General features: G+C 36.3%; 1 protein-coding gene across 4 annotated transcripts in view; it reads left to right on the forward strand.

The window, feature by feature from the left end:
• Window positions 1-20,058, forward strand: part of CFAP276 (cilia and flagella associated protein 276) — a 494,385-nt gene that overhangs the window by 97,308 nt on the left and 377,019 nt on the right. The gene's annotated exons all lie outside the window — the stretch shown is intronic.

Here is a 20,058-nt window from a genome sequence, read left to right on the forward strand (position 1 = left end):
CTGCTGGAGCAACCTGGCATCTGGACCCAGTTCCAGACCTCTTGACCCACCAGTCGGGTCAGTTGCTCCCTTCTCTGAACCTCACGGCATGGTTTCTCCACTTCCCTAATATCTCACTCAGTCCGAGATATTTTCTCATAAATCTTCCACTAGGAAGATTTATCATAGTAATGGAACATTCAAAGGATATAGATCCTTTCACTGCTTCCATTCATTCAGTTCTAGATTTTCTGAACTTTTCCACTCTGGTTTGTCTCCTTCTACCATCAAGGTTCAATTGGCAGCTATATCCAACTTTCATGTTGGAATCTCAGAGTCCTCCATTATGTCTCACAAACTCTGCAAGGCCTTTTTAAAGGGGGTTTTCTCCTCAGACCTCCTATCAGGGATCCTCCTCCTCTATGGGATCTCAACTTAGTTCTGACATCCTTGATTCTCCCCCCCTTTGAACCTGCGGCTTCATGCTCAATGAAATTGCTATCTTGGAAGACTCTCTTTTTGGTAGCTATTACTTCAGCCAGAAGAGTCTCTGAAATTCATGCTCTGTGTAGTCGATCCCCTTATCTTTTGTTTCATAAGGATAGGGTATCCTTACGTACCAATCCATCCTTTTTGCCTAAGGTAGTTTCTCCGGCAAATTTGAATCAAGCCATTGATCTTCCTGTGTTTTTCCCTAACTATTCCAACAGATCAGAACAAAAATTGCATTGGTTAGATGTTCATCGCCAACTTTTGTAGGAAGTCTGATCAACTGTTTGTTTCCTATGCAGAAGGCAGAATGGGCCTTCCAGTTTCTAAAGTATCTCTTTCTAGATAGCTTACTTCATTGATTACTTTTGTGTATGAGATCAGACATCAACAATTGCCAACCAAACCCAGGGCTCATTCAACTAGAGCTTTAGCTACATCTATAGCTTTCCAAGACAGACTGCCTATTGATTCAGTTTGTGCAGCAGCTACTTGGGCTTCTCCCCATACCTTCATTTCTCATTATAAGTTGGACTTAGCCTCTAGAGGCCGAGCCAACTTTGGTTCCACTGTACTCAAGAGTCTTTTCCGATAGGCGACCCGGGACAAGGTGCTAGTCCCATCCAGCAAGAATGAAGGCGAGATAGACAACTTAACATTTAGAAGTTATGTACCTACCATAACGTTCCATGTTAGTTGTCTTCTTCTCGCCCCACCCTCCTTCCCCCTAGCCTGGACAGACCTAGAGGAGTTTGTTTGTGACCTTTATTTTTCTACCTCTATTTATATGTATATATATATATATATATATATATATATATATATATATATATCTTCAATCAGGTTTAGGACACCCTTTAGGCATCCTATAGAGGTGGGTTATCCTTTTTCTTCCATTTCATGGAACTTTTTCCTAGCTGGGCCTAGCTTACAAACGAGATCTGAGGAGTTACCGCCTAGCATTGTGGGATATAGGGAGGGTCAGCTCCGAACCCATCCAGCAAGAAAGAAGGCGAGAAGAAGACAACTAACATGGAACGTTATGGTAGGTACATAACTTCTAATTAAGAAATACAACCCCATTAACCCATATTTCTTGCATTCATTTAAAATGTTTCTCATTTGAGTAGTAAGTTAAGTCCAGACATAGCTCTCAACCTCTTAGAGCAATAAGTCTGGACAAAGCCATAAATGATGGGGGGACAAAACCCAAACAATAGAGACAATTTTTTAAATATTGCTCTTACAAACTTTGAAAGTTGATAGAATAACAGGTTTTTAATTAGCATGAATTTTCTGAAGGTATGAAATCGGAATCTAAAATGTCTGTCATTATTTTCTGACTTCAGTCCTCAAAGATTTGGCAATAATTTGCCAGAATACTACAATTTTATGAGTAACGGGACAAAATGTGGCAAAAATTTGGACCTTCTGCAAAAATGTGTACAGTTGAGAGGTATGATGTTCAGATTGTGTGAGTAACTTTACTTAAGCTTTCTCACAAGCTACTGCCCAAAGGAAATCATTTTCAGAGTTAGGATCCCCTCCTCTGGTCTTGAGACCTCAAAGGACGGCTGTGTTTGACAATTTTTAACCACAGAGTGAGGGGGAGACCATCTTGAAGGAGCAGTAGTCTGAGGGTTCTGTTGGTTGTACGTAAGCAACTGACCTTCCTTAACAAAGAATGTTAGGGTATAAAGAGAAAGGCAGCACATTTTTTAATGGGTTGTTGGATTCAGTTTTGTATTCTGGTACGAGCAGAATGCCATGATCAGAAGGATGTGGGTAGGAGAAGATGAATGCCAATGGCTCTTCACTCCCACTGTATGGAGGTTGGAGACCTAACTGAGCTGGTGGTATTGTATAACATTATCATAAGTTCAACTCCCTGGGGGAGAATGGAGTGTGGAGAGAAAATGGGCTCAGGTTTACAAAAAGATATTTCAGAAGCTAGAACGGGGGGCTGAACCATGATATGTGCCAAGAACTTTATCCTCATGTCTCCATTATTTCTAGAACCTTTTCATTTTTTCAGCAGAGTAACATGTCACCTGTTATGTTGTTGCTTTCTTCTGAGGATCTCTCTTGTTCCCTGTGAGATAATTAATCTAAATTCTTTAGTTCAGGGAATAAAGTCCCAGACCATATATTAGCTAGCTATAGAACTTCCTCTGTGACACAAGAAAGCCACAACACTTATCTACAGGAAATAGAATCACTCCGTGTTAAACCCAGTACCATTTTTCTAGGTGATCTAAACTATCCAACTATACACTGGGAAACCTATACCACCACTAGTGCACAAGCACAGAGAAACCTGGACTTTGTCAATACAAATGCCCTGGAATAACATCTTGGGTTTGTCCATACTAGTATGAGAACAAGAAGGAAAAGAAAATGAGGAAAACCTTGTTTCTTCACTTTTCCTTGACATTTGCAAAGCATTTAACACAGTGTCCCACCAAAAGCTCCTTTATGAACTAGCAGTTGTAGGTCTCACTTACCCTTACCTTTCCTGGTTTCAGTTATTTATGCATTCGCCAGTAGGCAACTAAATGGCAACAAAACTTTTCAGCATTTCACACAATCTCTACTGGTGTTCCGGAAGAATCAGTACCCTGCCCCCTTCTATTTAATATTTTCATACATAAACTTCATACCTCTACAACACAGTGGACTCAACCTCATACCCAAGAAACCTGGACAAAGCCAAAAATAATGTAGGGGCAAAGTTTTAATACTGGTCTTATAAATTTAGAAAGTTGTTAGAATAAGACGTTTTGTGTTAGCACGGATTTTGTAATAGATATAAAGCCTGAAACTCAAATGTCTGTCATTATCTAGTCACTTTAATCCTCAGTGACTGAAAAGAAAAATCACACATTTTTAGAGGAACTGACCAAAATGAGACAAAAATCTGGACATTCTGTGAAAATTTGGACATGTTAGAGGTTTGCAACACTTGCCACTCTCATACAATGTACCAACGATTCAGTCCTTATCTGCTCTGCCCCATCTATAACAAAATTACCGGAAATCAGTCAAAAATCATTCACTGACATTAAACAATTCTAACTTGCTGTATAATGACAAAAAACTTAATGCTATTTACTCCACAGCAACACCTTAAACGGAAACTCACTTTTCATATTACCTCAAGTAATAACACAAAAGTAGAAACCGTAAGCCAAACTAAACTACTCAAAGTCATAATGGATGAAAACCTCAAATTTGATCACTACATACTTCATTCCATCAAGAAAACTCACCAAAAACTCATCTTCCTCTATAGGGCTAAACACTACCTGACAGATCAAACAAAAATTACCTTAGCAGCAACATACCTCTTTCCATTTCGATTATATGATTCTCCTATTCTTACAAATATCAACATTATATAAAAAACTAAACTAGCCTTCTGTTACTAAATTTGTAACCAACCAACCTTGTAGAACACACACCACTGCCTTGCATTAAAACAATTAAACTGTCTTGAACTCCCAAACCATTTGACATACTAGCCACTACTTATTGCCCACAACCTGTAGTGCACTCCAGACAAATGTCTCGCATTACAAAATACTCTGTTGTACTATTCACCAACTATAGACCTATACTTTTACTGTGTATTAGTTGTATTAGTAAGACATTTAACACTGTTGGAGACTCTCTCTATTCTAGTTATGTGTCAGAACTCTGGAATGAAATCCTCACACAGTTAAAACAGACAGAAAACTTAAATTGTTTCAGAACTTTGCTTAAACAGCACCTCTGCCAAAGGTGGCTCTGTTCTTCCTGCTCAGCTGGCTAGCTTTACTCGGATTACTTTTCCCTTACTCTTACAGCCACTTTGCTTCCAAATCTTTTTGTCCCTGATCGCTCCTCCTCAAATGGCACTTATTTCCTAAATTCTTACTTTTCCTTCTCTCGCACCCCACCAGTAACTACAATTCCTCCTCTGTCCATGTATCCTCCTGATCATTTCTATAATTTCATATCTATCAATTTTTAAGCTATATTACTATTTGTCTGTAAATTATTACTAATTTCAAAAATACCCCAGTTTGATCTTTTCCCAGCAGCCATCATGCTATAAATACATTAACTGCTATTGTATTTTTGTATTCAACAGTTAGCCAGTTTGTTAATTTTTCTCTTGTTCTTTTGTGTGCTATAATGCTGTATTCATCTATGAAATATTTAGAAATCATGTCAATAAACTTATGTATAAATGCTTTTACCCTGCGATTACAAATGTGCATCATGTGTAGCATATTAATTTATTTATTTGACATTTGTTAACACTTTTTCAGCAGAGGCCCGAGGAAACAAGCTCCAAACATATAAAACCTACACAAATACAGAGCTCAACTACTAATGCTAACAAGGAACTTGTATGGTATACCAACAGCAATCAGACTTAACATATGAATTAAATATTTGCATTCACACAGAGAGTAAGATTGCAGTTAACACTTGGTAAATAACAAGTTAAAATATGTAATTTAGCTGTACACATTTGACAGAGAGAAAAGAGGTTATTTATAGCCATATACGTTTTTTGATTTTTAGGTAGATTGTCTGCAGGAAGAAAGAAAAGTAATAGGGATATAGTTACTGTAACATTGTATTAACAGAGCTTTACTGTAACATTGTATTAACAGAGCTAAAGGAAGAAGAAAGATGAGGAGGAATAGCTCAAGTAGGCAGAGGCAAGTCCACATCTTGAGCGTGTAATCTTTTAGCATTTTTTTAAATTGAAACTGTTGGTGGTAGCCCTTAGGTCTGAGGGAAGTTTATTCCAGGTGTTGGCAACTGAATGACTATACAGAAGTTTTCCAGTTTACTTTCTGGGCTTGTAGACATCCAGGAGATGTTGGTCAGCACTGCGGAGACGATGTTTGGGGGCCATAGAGAGAGATTAGGGTAGAGAGAGCAGGGCAGAGGAACAGATTAGGTAGTATAGTGTGTGAGGTGGAGTTGAGGAAGTAAGAGTTGGTTTTGAACTTCTAGCCACAGAAGATATTTTAGGGTAGTGCATTGATAGGAGCAGTAAGGAGGATTTGCAGCAAATCTGGCAATTTTATTGTAGGTGGATTCATGTTTGGCCATGAGGTTGGATTGTAGATTCATGAGTATGGGTGCAGCATAAAAGAGAGTAGGCAGCGGAAAACCTTGTGCCAGAGAACATTTTGTGTTTTTAGGCAGGTATTTTTATTCCTACATAATAGGCCTAGTTTTTGGTGTGTTCTTTTTTATTTTATTTTTTTTCAAAACAATTTTTATTTTGTTTTCATTATAAACATACGTAAATGTACATATAACAAATACAATAAAACAATAACAAAACTATTTACAATATTTACATTCAGGTGGTGGTGCTGTGGTAGCGTTGTCGCCTCACAGTAAGACTCTGTCCGGTTCGATTCTCAGCTAGAGCGTCTTCTGCATGGAGACATGCATGAATGGGCGTACCTTCGTTGAAGGTTGTGTGTCAGGCCTGGCAAGCCGGTACGTAAAATCAACTGCCAATCTTTAGCAGACCGGAGTTCCGCTGTGGCGACCCCTAACCGGGAAAAGCCGAAAGACACAAACATTCAGCCATGATAAACGATCATTTTATCCATGAGAAGTTATCAGTATTTGTTAAAAAGGTTTTCCAATTTTTGCCATGCTATTTTTTATGAGTAATGTTGTGAGTTCTATAACAAATAGTTTGCAGTTCTTTTTTACAAGCAGCTTTTGCTAAATTAATAAAATCTTTAAACATCAAATCTTGTTTACTTTTTCAGTTCAAAGTAATAACTTTTCTGGCAATTGCAAGAATTGACCAGAGTAACTGAATCTGAGATTTAGGAATTACATTAGGTATAGGAACATTGAAAAGGATTAGTGACTTAGAAACATGACAGTTATCAGACCATAAAGTATTTACAAAATATCTGAAGTCTTTCCAGTATTGAACAACATTTCTACATTCAATGAACATGTGAACCCAGTTGGCCTCTAGACATTCATCACATTTCCAAAATTTACTTTCAATGTTTTTGAGTATAAGATTTATTTTATGTGGCGTATAGAAACTCCTGTTCATAAATTTCCATGTATACAATCTCCAGTATAATGAAGAATAGGTATCATAGATATAATTCAATAACAATTTTTTGGATTCATCAGGTATTTGTTCTCAATTAATCTTTACATAGTAATTCCAAAAATCTGAGTCAAACTTTAGAGTGTCTTCTCTTAGTATCTCATAGATAGGTGAGGTACTTTATTTTTGATTATCTGTCTTTTCAAGACGCGTAATAACAAGCTGAATCAAACTAGGTGTAGATTCAGTCTCTAGGTTAATTGATACTCTCATTTTATTTGTTTTCCATAAACTGTCATGAGTGTATAAACAACCAACTGTCTTGACTATTATCAAAACTACATAAAAGAGAGTTTAGTAGTTTAATACTTTTATTTTCAATAAACTGATGCCAGAATATCAAGTTATTTTCCTTTAATTTTTGCATCACATTGATGTTGAAAGAATCTAGGCAACCAGGGGAGTATGCTACAGGGAATAGAAGAAACAGGAATTGTTTAATGTAATTACAATCAATTATATTTTTAAAGTTACTAAATATTTGATTAATGCTATAAGAAAAAATTATCAAACTTCTTATTAAATAAATAAATAAAATTCACGTAAAAGCCAATGAACTCTACTTATTCCATATTGTTCCTTAAATTGATTTTCTATAGTTCTGACATCAGTTATTTTAATTTCATGTATTGTTTTTCAGCCATATATATAGGTAGGTGTGGTCCAATGTAATATTACATTAATTATAACTGATTTGGAATAAAAATCTAAGCTAGAGAATGCTATCCCATTACTGCTCCAAGCTGTAATGTGCCATTTATATGCAATCTTAGGTTTTAAGGGGAACCATAAAAATGTAAGTAGCATGGAATCTAATTTTTTAAATAAGTTTTTGGGAGGGAGTAGTATCAATGACTGTATATAAGAAAAAAATTTAGCTAGCATTATCATTTTAATTAAAGAGAGCATATCCTCTATTGTGAAGTACATTTTATTCCATCTTTTGATTAGTTCACTAATGGTGGTTATTAAATTATTGTAGTTTAGTTTAACAGACTCTTTCCATGTACTCTTTATACTGACACCCAAATATTCTAATACATCATTATCCCAATTAAACAGGCTATTCTCTCTTAGGTTTTTGTTGATCTTTTTACTAATTAGTAATTGTTTGGATTTATTATGATTAAATTTAAGCCCTGATATTCTTTCAAACGTGCTTAAGGTATTTATAACGTGATGCAAAGAACCATCAATATCACCCAATGTTAACAACATATCATCAGCAAATAATTGTATCTTAGAGCAATAGTCCTTATTAACTTGAAAGCATTTTATATTTTGCTTGTTTTTAATATATTTAACAAAAGGTTCCACTGAAAGAGTAAACAATAATGGTGCAAAGGACAAACTTGACTAGTTCCCTTGAGGATTTCTAGTGGTGAGGATAGACATGATCCGATTTTCACATAAGCTTGTGCCCCACTATAACTTTTCATTAATAAGTTGACAAAATCTGAGGAGAATTTGAAACCAATCAGAATTCTTTGTAGATAAGACCAACTGAATCAAAATTCTTTTTCTATGTCTAGGCTGATAATAGTTAGTTGTTTTTTGTATTTGCATGCTACGTCTATTAATGGTAGTAATTTAATAATGTTATCGTGCACTTTGCTATGAAGAATGAACCCTGTCTGATCATTCTGTATTAGATTAGGTAATATTTTCTTTATTCTATTAGCTAATATTGTCATGAAAATTTTATAATCAGTGTTTAGTGATGAAATTGGCCTATATGAATGACAAGATTTGGGGTGCTTACCTTGTTTTAATATGGGGGAGATAATTGAGTATTTCCACGATGGGGGTGTTATACATTTTTGCTTAACCATAGTAAAGGCACTCATCATTTTCTTTATTATATATTCAGGAACAATCTTGTATAGTTCAGGAATTATTCCATCCAGTCCTGGGGCTTTATTATCTTTTACATGTTTTATTTGCTCTTTCACTTCTGTTAGTGCTATTTGTTTATATAATATGCTATTTTGTTGCATTGACACCTTAGTAATAGCTATATTTTCTTGAATAAAAGTATGTATTACATTATCGGTCTCCAAAAGTGGTGTGTTATTATTTATATCTTTATAGTAGTTTGTGAGCACTTCTAATATGCGCATTAAGTTAGATGTACTCTTAACTGAACCACCACTTTTATATTTAAGCTCATTAATAAGATTTTAATTGTTTATTTTTGGGGGATCTTACCACTATTTTATGTAGATGGGATTTATTGCATAAGATTGTAATTTCAATTTTTCCAGGTTTATGGCTACCTTATGATTCAGAACTTCTAAGTATTTTTTGATTTAACTTAGTAATTTTGTTATGTGCTACTTTATTTGGTTTTGTGCCCATTTTTATCTTGTCTGTTTTTTTGTAAGTCTAAAAGTTCTTTGTCCCACTTTCTCCTTTTTTTAAGGTACCAAGATTTTATTCTACCATATATATAAACTTTAAAGGTGTCCCATAGTATAGTATCAGTCACTTCACCATTATCACTTGTTTCCATAAACATGTCTATTTCTTTCATTATCCATTCCATAAAGTCATTTAACTTAGTTATATAAGCAGAAATTCTCTGTAGAAATCTTAAATCATCTGTATGTGCAGTTAATGTAAAGTTTATAGCATTATGGTCCGAAAGTGGACAAGTCATTATAGATGCATTACTTACTTTAGAGTATGTATTATTTGATACAAAGACCTTATCAATGTTTTGTGTACCAAACCAATATGAATAGTGAGTACAGAATAAGGAATAATGTTCTCTTAGACCATGTATATCTTTAAGGTTCATCTGGTTTGTGAAGTCCTTTAACGTCTCGGCTTGAGATGTTTGTTTTATTTTACCGTTTTTAGAAGTATCATTGCCTGATAATAGGTAGTTAATATCACCTGTTGCTATAATTTCCCCTTTTGCATTTAAAGTAATCAGGTCCAGATATTTGCCAACATATTTAGTACTCAGTCCTGGTATCCAGTATGTATTAATCAAAGTATAATACTTCCTATTGATTTCCAGAATAACCATGCTTAGCATCCCATCTTTATCTGAAATTGTATCTATAATTCTTGGCATATTATAAGTATTTTTCCATAGAATAAGAGTGCCCCTTCTCATGGTCTTAAAACATGAATCAGCCAGAATGATATAGCCATTGAATGTGTATTTTTCTAGATCTTTTTTAATAGCTGGGTTTCCTGTAAAAAGATGATCTGGGCTTTATGCATTTTGATATATTAGCAAACCAGCTATTTTGACATTATTGTTCAAACCATTAATATTTAATGATAAACATTTATAAGTCATTGACTATAATGTATATGTTACTACTAGCTGAAAGATCTTTCTTCTGTGTTAACTTGAAATCTACTGAAACTTATGTATCATGGATGCATAACGTGTATTGAGCACTACTTTCAAAAACCCAAAACTATTTACAAACCTATACATGAAACATAAAGTTTCTGGTTTAGTTAAAAATGTAACTAAACCATCTATCCACCACCTCTCCAATACCAAACAACACAAATTATTTATCTTTGCTTAGAATGTAGTATAAAAACAAAAAAGAAAAGCATTATGAAAGCAACTAAAGAAATCTGAATCCATGAAATATACATTAGAATGAGAGTGTCCAATATATCTGAAGCTATATGAATATGTCACTTATGATAATAGCACCTCTAATATGTAGACATGCCAGAAATACACATCAGATCAAAGTATGTGTAAACAGAAGCTGAAGGTTAAGAAGATTGTCATTATTTCCAAGACTTTTCAAGAAACATCAGATAATGTAACCATTTTGTCAGTCATCTATCTAACATTTTTCATGTAAGGATCTGTTGAATATGTGTGTGTGTGTGTGTGTGTGTGTGTGTGTGTGTGTATGTATATATATATATATATATATATATATATATATATTTATTTATATATATATATATATATATATATATATATATATATATATATATATATATATATATATATACATATATATATATATTTATATATATATATATATATATTTATATATTTTTATATATATATATATTTATATATATAGCACTTATTACAACATAACTATTATATTTTGCAATTATACACATATTACTTATATGTATTAATATCTATGTTGACTGTTGATTGTGGAAGGGGGGACAGCAAAAGGGGCCTCACAACCCTCTATTTAGTTACTAAACTTTAGTTATATAAGTATGATGTTAATATGCACAATTAGTTTTATAATGCAGCTCCTAGTTGACTTGATGTCATTTAGTTACTAATAGTGTAATTGAATCTGCAGAATGTATGCATCTATAAAAGAACATAGACATTTTCAAAGGAGTTAAACACTTGATTTACCATTTAAATTATCTAGTGAAGGATAACTGAATTTCAAGAGAAAAGAATTATAAGTACAACCATTTAACAAGTTCAAAAGGTCAAATGATGTCATCACCGTTGTTTCCTCAAGCTGCAGCTTCATAAACTTGTTAAAAAGTATCTAAATAGGGTCATGCACAACAGAAGTTGTCCTAGTGAAGAAAAACGCATTTCCGGTGGGAAATTCAGATCTTGAAGCTTTTAGAGTTTACAGAAAGCAAAAAAACAAAAAACAAAAAAACACTCAAGCTGCCTTGTCAGTGCATGTCATGAATCTCCACAATAAAAACAGTCACACAGACCACCAGTTTCCTCACAAAACATCAACATCATGAAAAATTAACCCTTTCATATAAAAACAGCTGTTTAGAAGTAACAGGTGCCACAAATCAGAAATCATTTTATAACATCTCAATAATTTACCCACCAATTAACCAGACCAGAGAAAAAAAAGAACCTTGTGTGTGCGTGTGCGTGTGTGTGTGTGTGTGTGTGTGTGTGTGTGTGTATGTGTGTGTGTGTGTGTGTGTGTGTGTGTGTGTGTGTGTGTATATATATATATATATATATATATATATATATATATATATATATATATATATATATATATGTATTGTATTTAGCCATCTATAAAACACCATTAATGTACTGTATTAATGTTTATGTGTGTCTAAACAAAGAGTCTAAAACATCTAGTTTGGAACATTAATCAGAAACAACTTGTTACTCCACCACTAACCCAGTAGAAAAAAATGCACTTTTGTATTTAGTCAAATTATACTATTATTGAAGAATTAGAAGACACACGTCATTTTTAGTTATTTGAAAGAGAAAAGTATGTAAAGTACTTGTAATGGGGAAAAGAGAGAAGGAACATTGATAACAATAAAGAACAGGAAGAAAGGAGAGAGAGAGAGTTATTTAAATACATAGTACTGTATGTAATTAGAAGAAGTAGATATAAAAAGGAAAAGAGAAAGTTAATAATAAAAATGATTCACATTACCTTACAGCATAGAGACTTTCCATAATTAAATATATTATGAGTCATAAAACAAAGCATTTAAAATTAGAAGGAATTTATTCATTTGTCCTTTAGTTTCTTAGTTTTATTTGCTCCTTCCTTCACAGACCATCCATTTTTTGTTGCCTGTCTCTTCAAATTCTAGGATGACAATTCAGTTTCTTCTATGACCGACAGTATTTTCTTCTTTTGGATAAATCCTACTGCTTCTTTTAGGGAATCAAAGATCTTCACTCCTTCTGGCAAGATGATTTTTATTCTTGCAGGAAAAAAAATTGAGCTTTAATATTGGCTTTTTTCAATGACATAATTAGGGGAACACACCCCTTTCTTCTGGATATGACTGTAGAGGTGTAGTCATTGTCAAAACGAAAAACTTTTTCACCCATCTTGATAGGGGAATTAGTCCAAGCTGATTTCAGCTCTAAGTCTTTGTCTTGCGAGGAAAGAAATCTAACTATTATAGACCTGGGGTTAGATGAACTCAGAGATGGAGCTGGATTTGCCAGGGACTGATGAGCCCTCTCAATTCCAAAAGAGAAGGGTTCAGGCATGTTTAGTGCTGATGAAAACCACTTATTGAGGAATTGAATAATGTTATCACCCTCTTCTTTCTCAGGAATTCCATATATTCTTATGTTATTCCTCATTGATCTGCTTTCAAGGTCTTCCAGTTTTTCAATCAGCCTGGTGTTTTGTTTCAGAAGGAAATTCATTGTGATGTTCATTTTCTGTCACTCTAGTATCTAGGTCAGTTACCGTTTCCTCTAAGGCAAGAATCTGTTCAGATTTGTTTTTACTATTCCATTTAGAAGTTCCAGTTGTTTACTGCATTCTTGTTTGATAATATCCATTTTGTTTTTGAATTTGTCAATTTTTAGTGACCGTTCTTGGATGTTTGTTATTATAAAATGTAATTCTTTCTTCACTGCACTTTCCTGGTGTGGGTTCGAGTTGCTGATCTTGACATCTCCAGTAGAAAACTTCTTGATAGGAATAAAACTTCTTGATAGGAATAATTAAAAAAATTCTCTTGACTATGTATTCATTTTTAGAAAATAATGAGTCTATGTTAATCTAATTTTTAGTATACTTTGTTAGATTTTTCTAAAAATTAAAGTATATTTCCTGTCAGGATATTAAAATCTAAGCAGAGCTATGGATTTCTACTATCAGACTTATGGATTTCTACTATCAGACTGGCATCTTTGCCATGCCCCCTTTGGTATGTTGTTTTTGCTGGCCTGTAGAATATGGATCTCAAACTTAAGTTGGTCATCAATAACAACACCAAGGAGTTTAGTATGAGTTGCAACCGAGATAATAGTATTGTTAAGAGACGTGACTAAGAAATAGTTTTTGCAATGTTGTAGAGATTTAGGGAGGAAGAGAAGTGTTTTTTTTAAGGATTATGTAGGAGTTTAATGCTGGTTAGTCATTTTTCTACAAAGAGAAGTGAATCTTGAGTAAGGGACAGAAGGTTGGGGAGATTATCGGAACAAGATATGATAGTGGAATCATATGCATACTGGATAAGAGAGGAGTGAGAGCATGATGTGTGAAGATTATTTGTAAAGATGTTAAGGAGAAGGCACCCTAGAATGGAACATTTGGGTACACCAGTATGAACAGGAAGGGAGCTGAGGCTGATAGCCAGCTGACAGACTCAAATCTGTCAGAGAGGTAGCTGGTGAACCAGAGTATAGTAGACTGAGAGATTGTTTTTAATTTAGATAGAAGCAGATTGTGGGAGACAGTGTTGAAAGCTTTGGATAAATTGAGGAAGAGGCTAGAAACCAGTGTGTTTTCATCCCAAGCTTTGACAGTGGTCTGTGTGAAAGTTATGAGAGCAGCAGCAGTGCTATGATGGGGACAAAACCATGTTGTATGGGGGTTAGGAGGTTTTCCTGTATAAGATGTTCAAGGATTTGTTTATGTATACATTTTTCCATTATTTTGAAGAGGGAGGGGATAGGCTAGCAATGTGATGATAGCTGGAGGGGTCTGTAGAGTTTCCACCTTTATGAAGGGGAATAACATAAAATTTCTTCCAAATTTTGGGCACAGTGTTTTCAAGAATGGATTGATTGATAAGTATGGAGATGGGTAGGCAATGGCGTTAGCAGCAATTTTGAGAAATTGTGGGGATAAGTTGTCAGCAGATGGAGAGCATGGTTTAAGTTTAGAGAGAAATGACTTGATGTATGCAGTGGGGGAGGATTTCAGAGATAAGGTGGAGGTAGAGGAGGAGGGAATGGAATCAGTAGATGAAGATTTGTGTTATTTTTAGTAAGATTTGTGATAGAGTTGATGAAGAAAGTGTTTAGAAGAGTAGCACTATCGAGGTCAGTGTTGTTTGGACAGGAACTTGGTGTAGGCTTGCCTGGATAAAGGAGCTTATTGATATTGAGAGGGAGAGAAGGTTGGATGATGTAGGGATAGTGAATCATGAAGTACAATCGATTAGCAAGGAGGAAGTAACGATAGCTATGAAGAGGATGAAGAACGGAAAGGCTGTTGGCCCAGATGACATACCTGTGGAAGCATGGAGGTGTTTAGGTGAAATGGCAGTGGAGTTTTTAACCAGATTTTTTAATGAAATCTTGGAAAGTGAGAGGATGCCTGAGGAATGGAGAAAAAGTGTTTTGGTACCGATTTTTAAGAATAAGGGTGATGTGGAGAGCTGTAGTAACTACAGAGGGATTCAATTGATCAGTCACAGCATGAAGTTATGGGAAAGAGTAGTGGAAGCTAGGTTAAGAAGGGACGTGATGATTAGTGATCAGCAGTATGGTTTCATGCTGGGAAAGAGCACTACAGATGTGATGTTTGCTCTGACAGTGTTGATGGAGAAGTACAGAGAATGTCAGAAGGAGTTGCATTGTGTTTTTGTAGACTTAGAGAAAGCATATGACAGGGTGCCTAGAGAGGAGTTGTGGTATTGTATGAGGAAGTGAGGAGTGTCAGAGAAGTATGTAAGAGTGGTACAGGAAATGTACGAGGGTAGTGTGACAACGGTGAGGTCTGCTGTGGGAGTGACGGATGCATTTAAGGTGGAGGTCGGGTTACATTAAGGATCTGCTCTGAGCCCTTTCTTATTTGCAATGGTGATGGACAGGTTGACAGACAAGATCAGACAGGAGTCCCCGTGGATTATGATGTTTGCAGATGACATTGTGATCTGTAGTAAGAGTAGGGAACAGGTGGAGGACACCCTGGAGAGATGGAAATATGCTTTAGAGAGAAGAGGAATGAAGGTCAGCAGGACTAAGACAGAATATATGTGTGTGAATGAGAGAAAGAATAGAGGAATGGTGAGGATGCAAGGAGTAGAGGTGGCGAAGGTGGATGAGTTTAAATACTTGGGGTCAATAGTTCAGAGTAATGGTGAGTGTGGAAGAGAGGTGAAGAAGAGAGTACAGGCAGGATGGAGTGGGTGGAGAAGAGTGTCAGGAGTGATTTGTGACAGATGAGTACATGTAAGAGTGAAAGGGAAGGTCTACAAGAGGGTAGTGAGACCAGCTATGTTACATGGGTTGGAGACAGTGGCACTGACAAAAAGGCAAGAGTTTGAGCTGGATGTGGCAGAGTTAAAGATGTTAAGATTTGCACTGGGTGTGACGAGAGTGGACAGGATTAGGAATAAGTATATTAGAGGGTCAGCTCAGGTTGGAAGGTTTGGAGATCAAGGCAGAGAGGCAACATTACGTTGGTTTGGACATGTGCTGAGGAGGGATGCTGAGTATATTGGGAAAAAGATGCTAAGGATGAAGTTACCAGGTAACAGGAAAAGAGGAAGGCCTAAGATAAGGTTTATGGATGTGGTGAGAGAGGACATGCAGGTGGTTGGTGTGACAGAGCAAGATGCAGAGGACAGGAATAAATGGAAACAGGTGATCCGCTGTGGCGACCCCTAATGGGAACAGCCGAAAGAAGATGATGATTGATATTGTTCCAAAATAATCTGGGGTTACAGTGAGGACTGTTTAGTAGTTTATGATTGACAATGACAAAAGACAATAATGTGTGCTTCTTGGTAAGGTTCCTGAGTTCTCTATAACTTTGAAGATGGGTTGGCAGATTATTTTTTTTCCAGATCTTCCAGGCTCTGTCTCTCTGCAGCATAAGGTTACAAGTGGGTTGAGATAGCCAAAGTGAAAAGTCAGATTTTAGTCTAATTTTTCTGATGGGGCCAGAGAGTTTAATGTATTAAGGCAGATTTTGTTGAATTTGGAGGTGGCCTCATCAAGAGGAAGGTTGTATAAGAAGGACCAGTTGAAAGAGGAGAGTAGATTATTGAAGGTATCAGGATTGAGGTTGGATTGTTTGCAGCAATCTTTAAAATGTTGGAGCCTATGGAGTTGAGAAGACTTTATATGAACTATGGTGGTAAATGGCCACTGAAAGAATCTGGAAGAGTACAGGTATTGTGATAGTTTGAGTTGGAAGCGAGGATTCAATCAAGAATTGTACCAGTGTTGGTGTGATTATTATAGTGAGTGGGAGAAGAGATGAGCTGAGAGAAGCCATAGAGGTTAATGCAACTGTAGGAAGAGAAGGCATTTGTAGTGGTCCAGTCGATGTTAACATTACCCAAGATAATGGTCTCATAGATGATGTTATCAGAGATCCAAGACAGAAATTGCTCTAGGATAGGAATGTTATTTCCAGATAGGATGTAGATGGCAGCAATAGTGAGATGTTTGTCTTTATTAAGTTTACAATTAACTATGATAATTTCAGCAGGGTGAACGTTAGGAGGGGGTGTGGGATGAGGGTAAAGTGAGAGTTTTTTTGAGTATAGAATGGCTACACATCCCCCTGTTTTAAAGTGATGATCAAGTCAGAAAGGATTATGGCCTGGGGGAAGGACTTCTGAGTCAGAGATATGTGGTTGCAGCAGCCAGGTTTCAGAGAGAGTGAGAATGTCTGAGTATGCTGAGTGATCAGGGAGTGAAGAGGGCTCACTTTATTAGTTATACTTTGTATATTAAGAGAGATTATAGTTAGGTTTTTGGAAGGTGGGAGGTTAGCAAAGTCTATGGAGGTAGCAGGAGAGAAATGGCGGGTAGAGTAGGAGAAACTGGAGAAATGTTGGAAGTGTCAGTACAGCTGTGCGTTGGAAGTGTCAGTACAGCTGTGTGTTGGAAGTGTCAGTACAGCTGTGTGTTGGAAGTGTCAGTATAGCTGTGTGTAGTCCTGAATTGGGGTGAATGTTACCAAAGCATAGTAAGTTAAAAAGGAAAAATATCTTAAGAGTTTGCAAGAGAGTAGAGTGTTAGCACTTAGGTCTCATTTTATAATGAAGAGAAGTAAGTTGGAGGATTTTAACTTTGTGGAAATGTGTTGTGCAGTTAGAAAATAGTGAAATAGTGAGGGCGGAATAGAGACGTTGCTAGAGGTTTGTACGTCCGTGTGGAGGTGGGGAGAGCAGGTGATGGCATAGTTGTGGTCAAAGGGGTATGATAAGAGGTAGAAAGTGTTAGAATAAATAAGCAGGAAGAGTGAGAGCATGTTTGAAAGGGGTTGGTAAATAGTTGGGGGGGTGGTAAAAGAGAAAGATGGGAGACGAGGAGTGTAGATGGGAAAAGGAATAAAGGGGAAAGCTGGCTGGAATTGAAGAGGAGCGAGAGAAAGTGAGGGTTTCGTGTGTAGAGATAAGCTAGATGGGGAGCTGTAGAATAGACAGAGTTCACTTGGAGTAGGTGGGAGGTGGAGTTTGTGAGTGAGATAGGGGCTGTGTTTAATTAGGTTCAAGTGTAAAGGTAATGAATTTGGGGTGGGTGGAAATGGGGGTAGGGGAAGAGAGAGCCTGAGTGAAACAAGGGTGAACAGAGCAGGTTGCACCATGATGTACATAGCCAGAGTGAAAAATGGGGGTAAGGTAGGGGAGTGCAGAGATGAAACAAGGGTGAACAGAGTAGGTTGCACCATGATATACATAGCCAGAGTGTTTCAATCAGCTGCTGAAGAGGAATTCAGATCAGTGCTGCAGCACAGTATACCTGTCCTTGAAAGTAATGCCCTTTATAAGTCTCTCCTTCGGACTAAATGTGCTTATTTTGTCATTGATTGTATTAAGTAAATACTTCTACAAAGTTACCTACTGTAGATAAACTTTTGGGGAGGTTAAGAAGTACAGGACAAGTGGGAGGAACGGTGCTCTAGCGTCCAACAAGTGTGCATGCTATTTACGACACAAATGCAGGGAAGACTTGTGTTAAATTAGCATTGTGTTTCTTTTGATAAATGTTGAAATATAGACATACACTGGAAAAAGGCTTGTGTACTCGTAGTCAAGATTCAGTCTCTTTACAAATGTAGATGGGTAGATGGGCTTTCTTGGTTCAGGTAGGCAGTAGACCCAGGGAGAAAATGTGCAGTTTAAACACACAGGGGAACTGCAAAAGGAAAGCAGATTAAGTTAATAGCCAGAAAAATAGAAGGAGAGAGGAAGAGAAGATTAAGTTGAGAAGTTATGGGGAGATTTGAAGTAGTCAAGGAGACAGGTAGTGCCAAGATAGGTGGGGAAAGGAAACATATGGCTAAAAGTTTAGTCTGTGTGGAAACAATTTAAATGGACTTTGTAATATAAAATAAACCTATAGTTATATAGTAATGTAATATAGTAATGCAGTAATGTAATATAGTAATACAGTAATATAGCTGTATATTGATACTATAAAATGCAGTAATCATCTACTCAGCTTAAGCAGGAAATAGCAGGGTAATAGTAACCTAGGCAAATATACAATAAACCTCTATACTCTAAAGTCTACAAGAATATATACAAGAACAAGAGAATTGTTTGTTGCTTAGGGTAAGCAAAACCATCAAGAAATCACATCGGTAGCTGCCCGCCTAGAATAGTGGTCACTAAACTAGTTTACTATAAATATGGCACTATACTTCCCGGGCCTCCGCTGAAAGTAGGCTTTACCTTTTCCCAGACAACAAAGACAAAATCAATCCGTCAATCAATCGATCAATCTATCTTGCAGCGCCCCTTGCATATTTTAATTACTGTTAAGTCTAACCATAAAACTATCTCCTTCAAAATAATATTGAAACCAGAGATCCCTTCCACCCAAGATACATTTAGAATCTTCTGTAAGACAAACTAGCTGCTCCTGCGTGATACATTGGCAAGCTGCAAATCCCCACCAAGCCTAATTAACTCCACAAATAGCAGAAATGTACACCATCACACTATACCTGCATGTAAGCAGCTGCATAGATGATGCTGTACCCCATAAGAACAAGTGCAGAGCAAACCCCAGAAACAAACCCACATGGTGGAACCATAATATCAGCAAGCTTTACAATAAACTGAAGAGAATTTTGACTAAAAGTAAGAAGGGTAATTCCCAGAATATTAGAGTCTTTGTCATGAAATAAACACACAATGCAGGAGCTTAAGAAAATCTGCTAAAGCCAAGTTTGAGGCTAAAATAACTACCTAAGCCAAAGGCAACCACAAGGCATGTTTTAGTTATCTTTATAATCTCAAAATAACAATCCTGCACTGTGTTGATCTGATTGTGAATGATGTTCCCTACACTGAGGCTTAAGATATACTGAACCTACTAACCAATACATTTAACTCTAACTTTACCCCTCTCTCCTCTGTCTGTCCCTCAAGATATACCTGAAACTGGCTTGCCTGCAGCTGTCATACAAGACTACATCCTAAAAATGCTGTCAAACGTTAAAATATTTCATCAGTGGATCCTGGCAATATCCCTGGATGCATCTTAAATAGTATAAAGCATGATTTGTAGCTGCAGCCCTAACAACACTGTTCAGTCTCAGCCACACCCCTAACAACACTGTTCAGTCTCAGCCACACCCCTAACAACACTGTTCAGTCTCAGCCTCCATACAGGTTTTGTACTAAGCAAATGGAGAACAGCTACAGCCATTCCCATGCATAAGGGAGGACCTTCCACAGACCAGGCAATTACAGACCCCTAACCAGCTTAATTTGGAAAGCCATGGAAAAACATATGGAAATAA

Source organism: Protopterus annectens, chromosome 7.part0 (assembly GCF_019279795.1).
Source record: "Protopterus annectens isolate FY-2018-M chromosome 7.part0, PAN1.0, whole genome shotgun sequence".
Lineage (NCBI taxonomy): Eukaryota > Metazoa > Chordata > Ceratodontiformes > Protopteridae > Protopterus > Protopterus annectens.